This window comes from Hyperoodon ampullatus, assembly GCF_949752795.1.
Source record: "Hyperoodon ampullatus genome assembly, chromosome: 7".
Lineage (NCBI taxonomy): Eukaryota > Metazoa > Chordata > Mammalia > Artiodactyla > Ziphiidae > Hyperoodon > Hyperoodon ampullatus.
The window spans coordinates 98,803,736-98,817,365 of record NC_136920.1 but is presented as its reverse complement, the minus strand read 5'-3'; positions in this window follow the sequence as shown (position 1 = coordinate 98,817,365).

The following is a 13,630-nucleotide window of genomic DNA, read 5'->3' as shown; positions in this document are numbered from 1 at the left end:
GGGCCAACGAGGAAACTGACAGGTTCTGCCCTCTCTCATCATATTTTCAAGCCTAGAGTCACTCATACCTGAAGTCCCAACACACTGGACACTCACAGACCTCTATGAAATGAAACAGAGGCAAGGAGTGTCAGAAATTTGTGAGAAAGAAGGTACCAGGGAGGAGGAATGGGGCCACTTTGCACAGGCTCAAGTCACCTATTGGTTACAGTGATGATGTTATCTAAAGCAGAAATAGAAACACACAGACAAAGGACTTGATCTGACTTGTGAATGTATGTACATAAAAAGAAAACAGGCCTAAATACCTTAGGAGAGGACTAAATACCTTAGGACTAAATACCTTAGGGGATTCCCTAAAAACCAATGACAGGTGACCATCCGGACGTTGCAAGGAGACAAAGGCTGCCTCTCCCAGCCTCCTCTCAGCTCCCCATGGACCCTCCCCCATACACCCTCCACTGGAATCTTGCAAACTTTCTGCATTTATTCAGTACTGTTTGCTGAGAACCTACAGTCTATGCCAAGCAAGCATCATGCTAGGAGTTGAGTTCCTGCACCCAAGAAGCCCTTTATTTAGTGAGGGAAATTATATACATGTACGAATAATTATAAATCAATGTGAACACGATGCTATAAGCGCACAGAGAAAGATGCCCTAACTCCCCAGGGCAGTCAGCAGAGGCTTGAGGCAGAAGGTTTGGGCAACCTCGTCTCGAGGGTGGGATAAGTGTCAGTGGCGTAGGGGAGATGGACAGAGGGAGGCAGGGGTGGGCCTGCCAGGTGGACAGAGGGTATACAAAAGGCACTACGATGTGAATAGAAACGGCAGGTCAAGGGATGGTTCATAGATCAGCAAGGCCAGAGTGCAGGATGGGAAAGTGAGAGGCGCAGAAGATGAGAAAGACAGACTGAAGCCACATTGTGAAGGCCCTCAGACAGACAGCACGCTAAGGATGACGGAGAAGCACTGAAAGATTTTCCAGCAGGGCAGTGACATGATGAGGTGTGTGTCTGAGAAAGAGAGCTCTGGCGGCGATGCGGCAGATTGAAGGGGGTGGGATGAAGGCAGAGAGAAAAGGTAGGAAGAGAGGAGGCAATAATCCTGGAAAGAAACCACGAGGGTCTGAGCAAAGGCTGTGGCTGAAGAGGTGACCAGACGGAGATTGATTTAAGAGGTATTTAGACAGTATCTATAACACTCGGTGTTGATTGAATGTGAGCAATAAAGGAGAGGGAGATTTCGAGAATGAATCTGCAGCAGAGATATCCAGCAGGCATTTTGGAAATAAGGGTCTAGGACTCAGGGGGAATTGGGGGCCTCATGGGTGCCACAACCTCTGCTCAAGGTCACAGAGGGGCAGGACCGTCCTATGTCCTGGAGGACCGCCATGGTTCCCAGATTCATGGGCCCCAGTGATCCTTTGCTGTGGGTCAAAACTCCCTAGCTCCAAATCAAAGCAGAGATTGCTGTGAAATGAAAGAGAAAAAGAAGTTGGGAAACACATAGGTCTCTGGGTCAACTGCCTTGTCAGGGCCTCAGCTTCGTCTATAAAGTGAGGCAGTTATAAGACACAGAGGAGGTATATTGAGGTATATCGAACTCAGAAGTAAGGCCCCTTAAAAGTCTAGATACAGAGTGGAGTGTCTGGGGCCAGGGGGAACACCAGAGGTGGGGTGATGTGGTTAGAGGGCCCCGGATACCCCACAACATTGACATCTGTTCTGTCAGATGAGTTCAAGGCAATCAGACAGAAAGGTACCAAATCAGAAATAGGCAGGCTGATGGGTCACGGGATATTCAGCTTCCTGCCACAGGATGTCCTGGGCTCTCCTATGTCTGTCCACAGGTTTATCAAGAAAGTCTCCAGCCTAGTGCTTAACCTGGACCATGCACTGACTCCCCAGCAATTTCTGCCACATTCTGCCAGCTAGAGGGCAGATGGACCAAAGGGAGGTCTCAGTTCCTGGGCCCTGCCTTACACTCAGGATGCTCAGACCTGCCAGCAGCAGATATCCTGCCTGGGTCCCTGATAAGGGCTTGGTCATATCTTTCCTCTGACTCTTTAGCACCTTCCTACTGACAGGGACGGCTGGCGGGGACAAGGGAGGCATGGTATGATCGGCCCTGAAAGCTTTGTGGGAGTTGGTGCACTTTCAGAGGGAATAGAGAAGAAAGCAGCGTGTGCTTCTGTGGTGTCTGCACAGGAGGGGAGGGGAAGAGAGCGCTGACCAAGGATGCTGGGCACCCACTCACCTTTGGCATCTCTGCCTGACCCCAGGCCTCTCTCAAGAGCACACTATCCAAATTCCTTCCACTTTTCCAGGTTTGATGACATGTTTTGGGGGCTAAAACAAAGGACAAAGAAAAAAGCACTACAGGCATGGATCCATCTGAACTAGAGTCAGTCTCTGTGAGAAAGCTTTTATGATGCCAGCATGATTAACCAAGCATGGTTTTATTCTACCCCCAAAGCATCACCCCCTGCCACCACTCTCCGTGACCCTCCCCACACTCTCTTCTTCCTCCACACCTAGCCAACTTGAGCCAAGGACCTAGCAGCAGCACCCACAGGGTGAGAGGTGGGTCTCACCACTCACCAGGAAGGAAAGAGAGAAAGAAAAGATGCTCACACGTTGCCAAGGCTTCTGTTGTATAATGTTATGGCAGGTAAGGCTGGGGCTCCTTTATGTACTTAATCATGCTCCATTTCCAGCTGACATAACTCAACGGTTTATGACACAGCACCACTTAATAAGACCCACTATCAACTTAGGAAGGAGGATGATGAAGCTGGGGGAGGGAGCGAGGGGGTGAGAAGCTGAACAGAGAAGATGAAAATAATAGGACTTTGTTCTTAAAAAAACAGAAAGTCTGTTGTCAGTTTAGATTATAGTCTAAGCAACCAGGGCAGGTCCTCAGATCTGCAGAGCAGAATCTTCTGTACAGAGGCACTGAGACGGAAGAAGCCAAATCCTTTCCTAAGAAAATGGGATAGCTCAGGATGGCATTTATCTTGGCTTCTGAGAGCAAAACAGACCAGGGAAAGCAGTGGTTCCTTTTCATCATTCCTGACCTGGACAGTTGCCCAAACTTATCTCTCCAACTAAACAGTCATTTCACTGAAGGCGAGGAGGACATCCTCTTATCTTCATAAGACTGTACACCATCAAACAGTTGCTGGCCTCACACTGGGCAGCCAGTAAAGTCTTGTTGATCTGACAGAAAACATCGTTTCCGCCCAAGAGATGGTCTTATCTCCCTTGATGAGATAGAGAACAAATAGAAATTTCGAGTGCAAAGGAGCCTTCAAAATCAAATCATTGAATTTTCTCACTTCATTCATTGGAAAACTGAGCACAAAGAAAATTGCAAACAATGACACAACTCTTAGTGACTCAGCCAGGCCTCAAACCCAGGTCTTCTGAGTCCTTATCCCACTGTTCTTTCCGTGACGCCTTGTTGCCTCTTCATGCGTCTGCCCATGTTCAGAGGCATCCCTTCATCCATCCATCCACCCACCCATCCGTTTACCCATTCCTCCCTCCCTTCTGCAAGTCAAGGCTGGGTGTATGCATGGGATAGTGGCGGGACAGGAGTGTAAGAAGATGACTGAAGCCACATCCCACCCAGTTCCCTGTGCCCCTCACTCCTGAGAGGAGAAGGCCTATAGACATGAAAAATATACCCCAGCCCAATAGGCTGAGAGTTACCATAGGTACAAAGTGCTATTTAGCACAGAGTATAGAGTAGATCAGGTGGAATGGGGGTGGAGGGATTTGGGAAGGCTTCACCAAAAAAAAGGTCCAAGTGGATTTTCTCAAATAAAGAATAGATGGTGGCCAATCACAGAAAGGAAGGAAGCGGCTCTGGGCAGATAGAACCCAAGGACGCTGCTCCTAACACTCTCTCTCCCCTTGGCTTCAGGGGTACCATTCCGTTACGGCTCTTCTCTGCCCTCTGAGCACGCCTCGATGTCTCTCTCAAGGGCAAGCTCATAGTAACCTCACAACTGTAAAGTGTCTATTGGATTCAGCAATCAGGTGGCCGCTGGACACTGTCCCTGGCCCTATACCTAAGGTCATGTCTACCAATTAGTTGCTCTTGTAGCCCCACATCTCATGCCTCCTTAACACTTACTACCATTGTCATCTGGTATTTGTCTAGGCCATCTTCTATGTTAATGTCTGCCTGCCCTAAGAGGCGGGGCTAAGGTCCTGAAAGGAAGGGACTGTTTGGCTGTATCCCCAGTACCTGGTGTGTGTGTGTGTGTCTGTGTGTACGTATGTGGCACAGGCTCAGTCAGTGAAGCAGGCATGAACAGTGAGAGCAGAAACGCATGTTCATGGACCAGAGACCAAATGGAATAAAACCAGGGTAACAAATGCTCATCACTCTTTCAAGAAAATGTGTGGTGAAAGGCAAGAGATAGTGCAGAAGGGAAAAGGAAGGCGGGATTTAGAAGGGCCTTAAGAGGAGAAGACTTTCTAAAGATTGAGGGGCGGCAGCAGTGGCAGGTAGAGACTGGAGTTACAAGGTCACGCAGCTTGGGGTGATAACATTGGGCCAGGTTTCCAGAGGAATGAGATCATAAAAACAGACAAAAGGTTTTGCCCAGAAAAGGAGAAGAACACGTCTCTTCCAGAACAGGGAGAAGCAGATACTCCACGCAAAAATTAGGTATCCACAGCACCTACACTGGCACCTTACCTGCCCTAACTGTCATGGGGGTACTGTTTTCAACTTGAATTTACAAATAAGGAGTTATTTGTGGACTTTTTCAACCTTGCTCGCAGAGAAGAGTAAAAAGTGTCCCTCCCCTAGACAGCCCTGGTTCTCCATCCACTGTGGCAGGGAACCCAGGGCACATCCTCCCCAGCCAATCAGAAAACACCTGTCCAAAGGTCTCTGGCCCTCTCTCCCCACTGGGGTATTCTCCCCATGACCTCCCCCACCCTACTCTCTGCATGGAACCAATTCCCCTTGGTGTGAGTTTCTGATCTCAGTCACTTGAAAACAAAGCTCAAGGCTCTCAGAGGCCAGAAGCTTCTGGGTGCTGAAAACGCCTGTCATGACGTCTCAGAAGTGGGCGTTGTCCTCCTGGGATGGGTTCTGGCTCCTCTGCCTTCACTCTCACAAACAGCTCTCTGAACTGGGAGCTGGATCTACAGCCAGAAGCCACGGCTCCTCTCAGGCTCTGCCGTGTGGGCTGAACTGTCAGCCTCTCTGTCCCACATCCACACCCCCGTTTGACCCGGGGTCCTCTTCAAGAGCCTTTTCATCCAGAGCTGATTTCCTCCTCTTGACTAGAAGAGAAAATGGGTTCTCTGCTCAAGAGTCTGGGAACCATGGTGATGGCCATTGCTAAGGCACAGGAAAAGAGGGCAGCTGGTGAGGGCTCATAGAGAAAGAAAGCTTACAGGATGGGGCATCAATGCCTGCTGTCTGGGTGCCCCGAAAAGCCCCCTCAGCAGAAAGTGAAACGATCCCATCTCGATCCTTTTCTGAAGACAGAACCATCCTGGGGAAAATCCCAGGGACCTCATACACATTGAAAGGGGGGTTCACTGATTCTTTTTCTTTCCTAAATGATTTGTCTGAAAACTTGTCTTGTAAATGTTCCTAGAGGGATGCTGTTGTCTTGGAGGCGGCCATGGTATAAAGGATGGAGCACAGCCTCAGGGGTCAGATCATTCCAGATGCAAATTCTTCATCCGTTCATAGTCGTGTGACTTAGGGCAAGATGCTTGGTCTCTCGGCCCCCCTCATCCTAACACGGGATGAGGGTAATGATGCCAACTTGTAGAGCTGCTGAGAGTGGTGGAGATAATATAGGGGAAGCATCCCACACCACGCCTGGCACCTGGTGGGTATTCAGCATGTGGGAACTTATTATTATGACGGGGGCCTATGTAAGAGCCCAGAGGAGCAGACTTGCCGAGAAACACAATCTTCACTACCCTTCACTACCTCACACCTCCCTTCCCCAGTCTGGCTGTGTGCTGGAGAGGGATGCTCGTTACAGACGGCCAGGGGAGGAGTCGGGTCAGGACCGGGAGCTGTGGCCAAGGATGGTGGAGGAGGGAGGGCACATCCTTCCAGCTCACCCTTCTCTCCCGAACACGACAACAGCAATCAGCTTCTTCTCTTCCCTAACCTGTTTCCATGGTTCCCACCCAGACTGCCTCTAAAATCTGTCACGCTTTCAGCATAATGTTCAGCGAGCACCACAGCAAATAGCTCTGTGTCGCAGGCGGGGTCCAGGCCGAGCCCTTCCTCCTGTGTCCTGGGGAGGCTTCTGGCCTGGGGTGGGGGGGTGTGTGTGGTCAGGCTGGGCACCTAAAGCCCAGGTCGCCTTTGAGGGCACCACTCTGTCCAAATTACCTGGGCTTGCCAGGTCGCTCTCACAGGTGGACCCATTAGCAACATTGCGTGTACAGCCTGTCAGCTCCCTAATTACACCCTTTGGTGGAAGGCTGGCTGGGAGAGTTGCACGCTTTCTGTCGGGTACCTTGCTCCATGCTATTGTCAGAAAGTTTCCGTGTGGCCTGCCTGTGTAGGGGGAGCTGCTTCTCTTTAGCTGGTGTATTATTTGGGGGTTTTTTGGCTTGTTTTTGTTTCTGCCCTTTTTTGGCTTCAGGTAAGCTGGCTTTTGAAGGGAGGACTGAAAAATGACAAGTAGAAAGAACATACAGATGAAGTGAGAAAATATGAATTTAAACCTCACACGTATCATTTATTTGCTGGGTGATTGTAAGCACGTCATATAACCTTTCTGGGTCTGTGCAATGGGTATGATAAGAATACCTATCCCGACAGCATTGCTGTGACAAGCAGATGAGATAGTGTATGAGAAAGTCTTTCTTAACTGTAAAACAATCAATAAATGTTTATTATTCTTGCAGAACCATGAATTTTGGACCGGAGCATGTAGCTAACTTGTTGAATGACTTCGGATAAATCACTTAACCTCTCTGAGTCTCTGTTTCCTTATCTATAAAACAAGATTAATAATATACACCCTATCTTCTAGAATTGTGAGAACCAACCAAGGTTCAAGACAGGAAATCACTGTGAAAAATAGAAAGAGCTCCATACCTGTGAGGCAGTGGTGTCACTTAAAGCAGGATTGCAAATCAGAATGGGAGATCCAGGGCTTCCCTGGTGGCGCAGCGGTTGAGAGTCCGCCTGCCGATGCGGGGGACATGGGTTCGTGCCCCAGTCCGGGAAGATACCACATGCTGCAGAGTGGCTAGGCCCGTGAGCCATGGCCGCTGAGCCTGCACATCTGGAGCCTGTGCTCTGCAGCAAGAGAGGCCACAACAGTGAGAGGCCCGCGTACCGCAAAAAAAAAAAAAAAAAAAAAAAAAAAACCCAGAATGGGAGATCTGGGGAGGGGGGTGGGGGAGGGATAAATTGGGAGTTTGGGATTAGCAGATGCAGACTATTATATATAGAATAGATAGACAACAAAGTCCTACTGTATAGCACAGGGATCTGTATTCAATATCCCGTGATAGGGACTTCCCTGGCGGTCCAGTGGTTAGGCTTGCACACTTCCAATGCAGGGGACGCGGGTTCGGTCCCTGGTTAAGGAATTAATCCCACATGCCATGCGGCCAAAAATTTTTTTAAATAATAAAAAATATGCTTTAAAAATTGACTTTCTTTAAGAGAAATATCCTGTTATAAATCATAATGGAAAAGAATTTGAAAAATAATGTATGTATATGTCTAACTGAATCACTTTGCTATACAGCAGAAATTGGAAACCAACTATACTTCAATAAAATAAATTTAAAAGAACAGAATGGGAGATCCCCAGGTTCTGGAGATTTCACTGATCTCACTCTCCCAGGCATGTACCACTGGGTCTGGGAGTGGATACCAGGAGGCCATGGGCCATGCAGAGGACCACAGTGGGCAGTGCAGGGCCCACATAATGTAACATAACATAGAAATTTTGTCGAACACTTGCCATATTCCAGACACTGTACCACACACTTCAAGTCCATGATCTCACTTAATCCTCCTACCAGCCCTGTAAGACAGTCCCATGAGTATCCCCCATTCAACGGATGAGAAACTGAGGCTTAGGGAGACGGAGCAACAACCCAATTTATCGAATCTAATTAGTGGCACAGCTGGGACTTAGAAACTTAGTTCTGTCTGATACCAAAGCCAAGTAATAGTAATAGCTGCTAGTATTTCGTGAGGGCCCAACGTGTGCAGAGTGGGTTCCAATGTCTCCCATGCATTAACCCAGTTAGTTCTGGCCTACGATATAGGGATTGTATTGTCTCATCTCATTTTACAGATGAGAGAACTTGAGGCACAGACCGTTTAGGTAACTTTCACAAGGTTTCACAGCTAGTGAAACCACTGCATCCATTATGTCCAACTTGAGTTAAGGGCATCTCTGATGTCCAAAATGCCTGATCGGGTTGGGGGAGAAGCCAAGGATTCTGGTTACTTCGATTCTTCACCCCAAAGTGGAAATAGCTCCTTGCTCAGGATCTAACATTAAAGCTGTGTTGCATAGATAAGCGTTTGTGCTTAGCAAACATCCATTGTCTATAGCAATCCTCCTTTTTGTCACATTAGTAAATACTGCTACAAGCTTATGAATGATGATTTAGAGTTAACACATATTTTTTAGCCTATTACCTTGTTTTCTTTGAAAATGCTTATATGGGCCCTTTGTTGGGAGGGCTCCAGGCTTATACGAAACTAGTTTAGGAATAGGGGGACCACCGTTTAGTGAATACCTTGTTATGGTCTCTGTCATGGGATCACCGACAACAATCGCATTATACAGATGGGAAATCTGAGGCTCAGAGATACTAAGGTCACATGACTAGTAAGAGGCAAACCTGGGATTTGAACCCATCCATAAACTTTCCACTAAACCCTGAGATGTGCCACTGAAAGCACCTCTGAGGGCTCTTACTAAACTCACCCCAAGAGGTAGAGGGGGTTCTCCTTGGGGACAAAACTTCCAGGATAGGAGCTAGTACCAAATGCCAGAGGAGGCTGGGAAATCCTTAGCAAAACATATAGTATCACTCCTTGCAGAGAAGCTGCAGATCATGGCCACTGTCCCTAGTGCAGTGTCCCTTCCTCTAATGTGTGTGCACGTGTGTGGGCCAGACAGAGAGCATCCACCCCACGTGACTTCAAGCCCCAGCACCCGCTAGCCGCCTCACCAGGATGTCACCTGCAGAAACCATCAATCAGCAGCTCAGCCCTCATCCTCCCTGACAGCAGGGCAACACTTTTCACTCACCTCCGAGAGGCCTGTCTCTCTCAATGGACTCTGCCGGACGGATACAGAAAGTGAAGTCCACAGCAAGCCCTACCCTGCCCCAAGATTCCCACTTCCTAAAGAAAACATTTCTTAGTGCAAAAAAGAGGGTGGTCGAGAACACTGTCCAGAAGAAAACGCATCCCTTCCTAGGCCAGCTGCTGAAAAACCTTCTCCTGTCTGTCATCCAGGGTGCACTCAGCCCCATAACTGGCAAGGTGGTGTGAACAAAAGCCATGCGCTTAGAATCTAGAGAGCTGGGTGCAAGTCCCAACTTTGCTGTGTGCTGTCAAGTAGTTTAGTTGCCCTCTCTGGCCTTCTCTTCCCTCCTCTGGAAAATCAAGAGGTTGGACTCTGAACTCTAAGAGTCTATACCCACAGTCTCTACCAGAGAAGTTCATTTCCCAGTGTCCTGCATGGAATGCAAAGGAGCAGTCAGGGATGACTAGAAAAGTCTAGCTTCTCCTTGAAAGCTGGAGATCTGAGGCCTTCAGATTCCACAAGTCCCATCTTGGGACATGTCACACAGCCACCACCCTGAATGGTGCTAAATCTAGCTCCTGGCAAAGTGACTGGCTCAGAAAGGGTGTTATGGAAAGGTTTGCTGGATGGAGGGATGAGGAAATGAATGCACGTCTTTGGCTTTTTGGTCCACTCCCTCCATTATTTCCTGGTCTACCCCAAGGTGGCCACCCTCCAGAGTCCACTTCAGGACCCCACCTGGCCCTATGGCCCACACTTGAATGATGGTTTTCCCGCAGAGCTGTGGCCCTGGCTTTGCCCATGCCCTGATGGATAGATGCCCTCTGTACAATGAGTAACCCTTTATCTGCCAGGTAATTAGCTATGGAGAAAGCCAATTAAAGCAGAGACCATATTAATAAAAGGGTGTGGGTGTGTATTTGACTAAATATGCACAATGAATTACTTTAATTTGCCAAGAAAACTCTTCTGGGTCTGTAGAGCTTGTTTTTGCTGCCAGAGAGATGGACACCTCCAGCAGATGAGCCCCTACAATTCAGGAGAGCCCAGTGCAGGAGGGAGGGTCAGGATATTTGACTCACTTCTTTAATGGATGTATTAGTCTAACATCTGCACAGCTGCCTGGGTGTCAGCATCCCTCTTCCTGTGATGCCCAAGCAGCCCCTGCAGCACCCAGAGAAGGAAGAGCCCCTGGTTGCGGTCACTGTGTGTTTATTTCTGTGGGCAGTGGGTTTAGGAGAGGAAGTGAGTCCTTGGACAGTCTGGGAACTGGAAGATGCCTGGAATTTAAATTCTGTACATTCCTCTGTGAGTGTACCCCCCTTTGCTATGGAGCTGGACAAATCCCTTGCTTCTGAGGACTCAGCTAAGGTGCCACCTCTTCTGGAAGGCCTCCCCTGACTGCCTAAGCTTTGTAAGGAACCCAAAACATTATCTTCTATTGTTAAGTTATCTAGAGGCAGCTAGTGGTGAAAAACAAACCTGGAGTCTAAGTATCTGGGTTCAGATCCCTGCTCTATATAACTTCAGGCAAGTAACTTCTCAGTGCCTGACTGTTCCCATCTGTCAAATGGGTTGGCAGCATCTTCCTCATCGAGTTGTTATGAAAGTTAAATGAGAAAGTGCACTAAAGCATCTGGAACAGCACCTGTCACGTGCTAAGTGCCTACCATCACCACCATCCTCATTTCCTGCTTCCTTATTAATACCCCTCTGGGAGCTTGCCAGTTCTGAGAAGGCAGGACACGCACACACACCTTTCTCGTAGCTCCATAAACACTTGCTCAGTGACAAAAGGAAGGACTGGGCAGCCTGTGCCTCCATATCAGAGTCCAGACAGGCTTCTGGAAGCCCACACCTTGCAGTAGAGTCTGACTTATCCCTCAGCGTGACTCTCTGTCCCCACCTCCCCTCCCTGGGAGAGACGTCTCTTCCTTCCCGTACAGGTTTATTTGATGCAATAAAGCAAAGTGAGAAGGAGAAAGAGAAATGAATAAACAGCTGAGGTAAATGGCTCTGAGATCCCAGCCTCCCCAGGTGGGCCAGAGCCTCTGGGGAGGGAAGCCAGTGGCATCAACCCCTCAGTGTGGAACCCAGGAGCTGCTGGAGACATTAAATGCCGATTACCCTCAGGGCCTGTGGTTATAGCACTGTGGGAACCCACCCCCTGAAGGCCTGATTGCTTAAGCATCTCTTTGCAAAATGTTTATTTTATTTTTTTCCCCATGAATGTTTAATCAGTACCTTGACGAGATGCACGGCAGCCCTCTCCAGAGAGCAGCTGGAGGCGGCGTGATCAGCCCTGGCTTTTATGGACGGTGGCAGAGGGTGGCCATCGCCCCACGCTCACTGCCTCACTGTCCCCAGCCCATGCCTCCGGGTCTCCCACCTCACTGTGCCGAGCCCAGGGCGTCTAGCTCCCCAGCCGGCAGGAGGACTGAGGTGCGGCCACGTTGAACCTTACGTCCCAGTCTGGAGGCGATGGAGGTTACTCTCCCCCAGGCTGCTGCCTGCAGAGCTTGGCCTCCTGCAGGGAGGAGGTGGGGGTCCCCCAGGCAGCCCCAGGCAGCCCCAGGCAAAGCCCCTGCTTGGACAATTCTGCCTCTCAGAGCCCAGACCAGGCAAAGGAAACCCTGGGCTTGCCCCCTCGAGGATCTTGAAGTGGTTTATTAATCCCCTTTTCCCGGCCTGCCTTCAGCTTTCTTTCTTTGCCCAAAGCCATCTGCATAAACAGGGACCTCTCCCCACCTCACCCCCATTCTGGCAGGACGCGTGCCCCAGGTGACTCGTTCTTTGGATGGCCTCCACCTCCGAGGGGTAGGATGTTGGGGCCATCAGGGACTCCCAGCTTCAAGGAGCAGCCGACCTGTCTTCCCTTCCTCTAGTTCCCCACTCACTCTGAGCTCTGCTTCAGGCAGCCTCCTGGATTCTGCATCCGCCTCACTTATCCCCAGCCTCCTGGGATTACGGGCAAAGTCATTACCTCAGGATTAAGCTGCAGTTTGATTCTCATCAGAGACTCTGGTCACTGAGTATTTGCTTAACACCAGACCTTTCAGGCCCCATCAAATTTAACAAGGCCTGACAGATTTGGGATTAAACAGAGAAACCCAGACAAATCCATACTTTCATAGGAGCCCCCAGCGACTGCAGCAGGATTCTCGAAAACCAGAGACCCTAAAGTTAGCTTCTTTCTCGGGCGACCACGGCAGGGACTCTCCTCCCCAGGCTGGCACCCCTCACCTCTGTCCAGCTGCCCCGGAGATTGGATTTGATACTTTCACTCTCTCCAGTGAGGAGAGAGCTCAGCCTGCTCGATGCAGCATTGATTTAGGACCGGGAGGCCAGAGGGGAGCTGGAGGGGTGGGGTGGGCAGGGGGCTGCTTGGGAGAAAACCACCCCTCTGGGTTGCCGCTCAGTCTGTCCCCGCCTCGACCCTGCAGTTCACTCAGAGCCACTCTGATCTCCCGAGGCCCCTCTGGGGTGGGTCTCGGATGGCCTTCCCCAGATCTACACCACCAGCCACAGAGGCCCACCACCCCGATACAGAATGGCAGCTACGCCAAACTCAGAGCGGTAGACCCAGCACAGCCTTGCAAATTGAGTTCAAAAATCATTTTGTGACACATGTAATCAAAGAGACAGCATGATGATGTGGAAAGCTTGGAGGCCGCAAAGTGGGTTTCAGATCTGACCCACTGGTCATGTGGCCTTAAAGCCCTCAGTTTCCTCACCTCTAATATGAGACCCTCCTCCGAGAACTGTTAGACAAACGAGCTGAGAGAAGCTCTGTAATGTTTCCTGGTGCAGTGTCTGGGCAAGTAGATGCTTTCCAACTTCCTTTCTCCTTTTCGTATTTGGCTATGCAATTTGATGAATTAAAAAAATAATAATAAAATGCCTCCACCTCTTGCTTCCTCATTTTGTTTTTCTACCAGAAGCACATACAGTGCCCTTTTCCCTTCTGAGCGCCTAAAAGGTGCAGCGTTGGATGAAAATTCTACACAGTCAACACCAGAGAAGTAGCAATTGGTGCATTTCTTGGAGGCCTGTTACTCTATCTCTCCCAGGCTCTTTGCCCAGTTCCTTTGGTCCTGCCTAACTGCTAATTTGCCCTCCCCCCATAGCCTGGCTTAAGCTCAAACTTCATCTTTAGAAGCAGGAGAGATGGGGGAGCGGGCGTGGGGAGGCTTCATTTTAACTTTTATCACTGATACAAAGAAAAACAACGGCTTGTGTTTACTTGAAAATTAATTTTTTTGGAAATTACTTTGTCATTTGTTTTACTCTTCTTAATTAAAATTTACTTGGTGAAGAGAGCAACCCATAAATTAACTCAAACA